This window comes from Marmota flaviventris, chromosome 9 (genome assembly GCF_047511675.1).
Source record: "Marmota flaviventris isolate mMarFla1 chromosome 9, mMarFla1.hap1, whole genome shotgun sequence".
NCBI classification, from domain to species: Eukaryota; Metazoa; Chordata; class Mammalia; order Rodentia; family Sciuridae; genus Marmota; species Marmota flaviventris.
The window spans coordinates 3,710,774-3,717,104 of NC_092506.1; positions in this window are offsets into that span (position 1 = coordinate 3,710,774).

Consider the following 6,331-nt stretch of genomic DNA (forward strand, 5'->3'; position numbering starts at 1 on the left):
TTTGGTTTTAAGTCATCCTCTATCTTTGGCTTCACTGGCACTGGGATGAAGATAGGAATTCTGGCAATGATGGCTAAGAAAAAATTATGTAACATTCCAGCAGGCACTAAAAAAAGCAATTTTCTAAACAATTTAGTATCCTGAATAGAATTAGATATAATGAAAAGGAAAGGTGAAAGTAAACAAACAGATCTGTTAACCACATTTTAAAACAATCCTCAACAGCTCTTTACCTAATTTAAATTAAACCGTTTAAATCACGTGAATAAAAAAAAATATTTCGATCCATTTTTTCATGAGCGCTCCTCATATATGATATATGGACATACGTACATACAGACATACAACACAAAACACAGTGTGCACATATAACACAATACATATAACACATAACATAATAGTAAAGGCCTTGTAGCTTTTCACAGGTGAAATCTCCATTGCAATGCTCAAAAACTCCACAGTCAAAAAATAGAACTGATCAGAAAAACATTAATCTAGGTCTGTATGAGCTCAAAAAACAAAATAGAACTTCATGATGTGGGAGAGGGCAATAATAAAATACATATTGAAAAAAGCATCCTGGTTACCACCTGGGTTTGACTCTTCTTTGGATATCCCATCCTTCTTCCTGTAACTTGCATATGGGTCTGAAGGTATTCCCACAAGCAAGCCCCAAGGTTTTTTACATTTGAAATAGGCCTTAATGGTGTTCATTATTCATAAGCCTCCAGGTGTGGGAGAACCACTGTTGCAGATGTAAGGATATCAGCTGTTATGGATTTGAGCCAAGTCATCTTCTTTTTGGTCTGTAGAAATCGCTTTAGTTAGTCTTTCTGGAATCGGCTGCTGTTCTCCCTGTGAATAAAAAAAAATATTTCGATCCATTTTTTCATGAGCGCTCCTCATTTATGATATATGGACATACGTACATAAGACATACAACACAAAACACAAGTGTGCACACATAACGTAAACACATAAGACAATAGTAAAGGCCTTGTAGCTTTACACAGGTGAAATCTCCTTTGCAGTGTTTAAAAATTCCACAGTAAAAAATAAAACTGATCAGAAAAACATTAACCTAGGTCTGTATGAGCTCAAAAAATAATATAGAACTTTATGATATGGGAAAAGGCAATAATAAAATAGATATTGAAAAAAGGATCCTGGTTAATCACTGTCACAGATGCAAGAATAGCCAAGCTGGAGTTCTGGATATCAGCTGTTATGGATTAGAGTCAAATCATCTTCTTTTTGGTCTGTAGAAATCGCTTTGGTTAGTCTCTCTGGAATACAAATCGGCTACTGTTCTCCCTGTGGAAACACACAAACAGACCTCCAACTCCAGACAATCACTGGGTCAGGACCTTAGTTAATCTCTCTGGAATCCAAATCAGCTGCTGTTCTCCCTGTGGAAACACACAAACAGACCCCCGACTCCAGACAATCACTGGGTCAGGACCTTTCCACTGTCCTGTTAGAATATCCTTCCAAAGTACTCAAATGCTTCAGGGCCTAGGAGTGGCGACTAATCCCCATAGAAGTGCAATGGTATTAGATTGGAAGGATCCTGAAGGATGTGAAGGAACTATACAGCCATATGTATTGGATCATCTTCCCGTAAATTTATGGGGACGAGATGTCCTAGATCAATTAGGTTTGACATTAACAAATAACATCAATCCAAATGTGCCCACTATTATGGCTAGACAAGGTTTTAGGAAAGGAAAAGGATTAGGAGAAAAAGGACAAAGTGTAATGACACCAATACAAATAGATCAAGAAACAGATAGACATGGATTGGGTTTTCAGAAAGGGCCACTGAGACAATAAAAATTACTTGGAAATCAGAAAGACCAGTATAGGTTCCTCAGTGGCCTCTGACTAAAGAAAAGATACAAGCAGCCCATGACCTGGTCAAACAACAATTAGTGGAGGGACATATACAACCTTCCGTATCTCCCCATAATACTCTCATTTTTGTCATCAAAAAGAAATCTGGTAAATGGAGATTATTGCAAGATTTAAGAGCTATTAATAATGAGATGGTTATTATGAGATCTGCTGAATCCGGGATTCCCCAATTGTCTGCTTTGCCAAAAACCTGGTATGTTTGGGCTATAGATATTAAAGATTGTTTTTTTTTCAATTCCAATTCATCCTGAGGATAGTCCACGTTTTGCACTTACTATCCCTGCACTGAATCATGAAGGTCCTGATCAGAGATATGAATGGAAAGTACTCCCTCAAGGGATGGCTAACAGCCCAACTATGTGTCAAATCTATGTTAACAAAGCAATCCAGCCACTTAGAAATCAAAATCCTGAACTACAAATATTTCACTATATGGATGATGTATTGTTAGCACACAAAGATAAAAACACATTGCTAGAATGTTATGCCACACTTACAAATTTATTAAAAAATTATAATCTAGAGATAGCAATAGATAAAGTACAATTAGATTTTCCAATTAATTATTTAGGAGTTCTATTATCCTCAACCATGGTCCGTCCACCAAAAATTCAAATACAAGTAGATCAACTTTAATGACTTTCAAAAGTTATTAGGAGACATAAATTGGATAAGGCCTTATCTAGGCATACCAACAGGAGAGTTGGGACCTTTATTTGATATTCTAAAAGGTCCATCAGATCCAAATTCACCCCGCATGTTAACGCCTGAAACAAGAAAGGCATTAAACATCATTGATATATATATGGAAAATATGCATTTGGATAGAATTGATATAAGTTTGCCTTTATTATTTATTGTACTACCAACAAAAAATATTCCTACAGGAGTATTTTGGCAAGAAGGTCCATTATTGTGGATACATTTATCTTATTCTCCTATCACTATTCTTACTAGGTATCCTGAGGCTGTAGGACAATTGATACTCAAAGGAATAAAAGCAGCAAAGGGAGTGTTTGGAATTTCTCCCAATAAAATTATTACTCCATATACTATGGATCAAATTGATGAGTTAGCTAATGAGTTAAATACTTGGGCAATAATCATGTGCAAATCTAATGTTTCATTTGATAACCACTTGCCATCTAATCCTCTGTTGTCTTTTTGGTCTTCTCATCCTGTAATTTTTCCAAAAATGACAAGAAAAACACCTATCATGAATGCTCCAAATATATTCACTGATGGGTCAAATAATGTTTCAGCAGCAGTAGTTACCCCTGATCAAACTTTTACATTTTTAGTACCCAAACAATCAGCTCAAAAGGTAGAGCTTAATGCAGTATTACAAGCTTTTGTGATGTTTAAAGATTCTGTATTTAATTTATTTTCCGATAGTCAGTATATAGTTAATGCTATAGTATCCCTTGAAGATGCTGGTAGGATTTCCCCTTCCTCTACTGTTTTCTCTTTGTTTTCTACTTTACAAAGTCTAATCTGGGACAGAAAAGATCCATTCTTTATAGGACATATCAGGGCACATACAGGATTGCCTGGAGCCCTTAGTTTGGGCAATGATTTAGCAGATAAAACTACACATGACATACATATTTTCTCTACACTAGAAGAAGCTACAAATTTTCATAAAAGGTTCCATGTCAATGCTAATACTTTACAAAAGCATTTTAAAATAACTAAGGAACAAGCTAGACAAATAATAAAACAATGTCAAAATTGTGTGACCTTTTTACCACAAGTTAATCTTGGAGTCAATCCTAGAGGACTGATACCTAACCATATTTGGCAGATGGATCACACACTTGCCAGAATTTGGAAAATTAAAATATTTACATGTTACAGTTGATACTTCTTCTGGATTTTTGATGGGCTCCCTTCATGCCGGAGAAAAAACTAGAGATATTATAGCTCATTGCTTATAAAATTTTGCCACTGTGGTCGTTCCAAAACAGTTAAAAACAGATAATGGCCCTGGTTATACTTCTACCTCTTTTAAACAATTTTGCTCATCATTTGGCATTACTCATATAACAGGAATCCCATACAATCCACAGGGACAAGGCATAGTTGAAAGAGCTCATCAAACTATTCAAATATACTTATTAAAGCAAAAAGAGGGAATTGGGAAGGGGTATATATCCCCCAAAGATAAACTTAAAATAACCCTTTTTACTCTAAACTTTTAAAATTTGGATTCATCAGGGCTTAGTGCTGCAGAAAGTCATATGTGTCCAAAAATGTACATAAGCCTAAGGTACTTTGGAAGGATATTCTAACAGGACAATGGAAAGGTCCTGACCCAGTGATTGTCTGGAGTCGGGGGTCTGTTTGTGTGTTTCCACAGGGAGAACAGCAGCTGATTTGGATTCCAGGGAGATTAACTAAGGTCCTGACCCAGTGATTGTCTGGAGTTGGAGGTCTGTTTGTGTGTTTCCACAGGGAGAACAGTAGCCGATTTGGATTCCAGAGAGACTAACCAAAGCGATTTCTACAGACCAAAAAGAAGATGATTTGACTCTAATCCATAACAGCTGATATCCAGAACTCCAGCTTGGCTATTCTTGCATCTGTGACAGTGATTAACCAGGATCCTTTTTTCAATATCTATTTTATTATTGCCTTTTCCCACATCATAAAGTTCTATATTATTTTTTGAGCTCATACAGACCTAGGTTAATGTTTTTCTGATCAGTTTTATTTTTTACTGTGGAATTTTTAAACACTGCAATGGAGATTTCACCTATGTAAAGCTACAAGGCCTTTACTATTGTCTTATGTGTTTATGTTATGTGTGCACACTTGTGTTTTGTGTTGTATGTCTGTATGTACGTATGTCCATATATCATATATGAGGAGCGCTCATGAAAAAATGGATTAAAATATATTTTTTTTATTCACGTGATTTTAATGGTTTAATTTAAATTGGGTAAACAGCTGTTGAGGATTGTTTTAACATGTGAACAAATAAGGAGGTTAACAGATCTGTTTGGTTACTTTCACCTTTCCTTTTCATTATATTTAATAATTCTGTTCAGGATAATGTAAATTGTTAAGAAAATTGTTTTCTTAGTACCTGTTGGAATGTTACATAATTTTTTTTAGCCACCATTGCCAGAATTCCTATCTTCATCCCAGTGCTGGTGAAGACAAAGATAAAACCAAACTATGCCACAGTCAGGCTGCAGCAAAATAACCGGGGGGTGACGAGCAACTTGTGTACATTGATACAGCAGGAGTGGGAGCCATTTATTGTAGGACAGGAGAGGTATATATACATTCCACACAACTTATCTTAGTTAACATAAACTAGATACAGCAGTCAACCAATAAGGAATCTTATTGTGAAGTAACGCTCGCTGGTGTTACTTCACAAACCACTCCCTCTGGCAAACTACCAGGCGCCATCTTGACTTGTTTACAGACCCTAACAAAACTACAGCTTCTTCGATAGCTATCACAGTAAACTGTATAAACTGATACATCGATGAATAATAACTCAACAAGTGATGCTCAATCAAGGAGTCGATTTACTTTGGGAGGAAATGGCCATATTGATGGATTCCTCTGCTTTGAACTGCTTGCAGAACTTGTCTGGACTATGTATCACTTGTATGCATTGTGAACTATCTGTTGATGCAGCGAATTGTGGTAGTGCTGGCGTATCTTTGCAGATGGTGTCATCGGTGATACAATTTTTCCATAGGAGCTGTCAATTGGCTTGGTGTCATGGCATTTCTGTATCCTCCTCCCTTCTGCTAGCGATGGTCTAAAATTTGGTCGCCAACAGAGGTGAGGCAAAGAACCTCACCCCCCCCCACTGGTGCAAAGGCCAAATTTGGGGGCCAACAGAGGTGAGGCAAAGAACCTCACCCCCCCACTGGTGCAAAGGCCAAATTTGGGGGCCAACAGAGGTGAGGCAAAGAACCTCACCCCCCCACACACACTGGTGCAAAGGCCTATCCACAAGTATGGATGTATGCTGGACCGGTAGTCAGTGACGGGTAAGATCCAATTGCAGTGGTACCAACCTAAGACAGGAGGCTGACGCCTTGAGGTCAGCTCATCCGATGACGGGTAAGGACCATATGTAGTATTGGACAACCTAAGGCAGGCACAGTCCCTAAGCCACATTGCTTGTTGTTTAAACAGAGAGGGGGAGATGTTGAGAGCCACAGCCGTGTCGGGATGACACATGGCATTTTTGCCAGACGTATTGGTTGAGAGGTCTGACGCTAGCGAGCCATTAAGATGATGACTTTTGAGTTCTGGCGTTGAGTTCCAGTTGAGCTCTCGCGGGGATTCCCGGAGAGTTCCCATTAGTTGGGGAAGTGCCGGAGGAGGGATATTTCTGGTTGTTGGTTCCTGGAGGAGCCGCGTGATTCGAGAGAATTCCCGGGGAGTG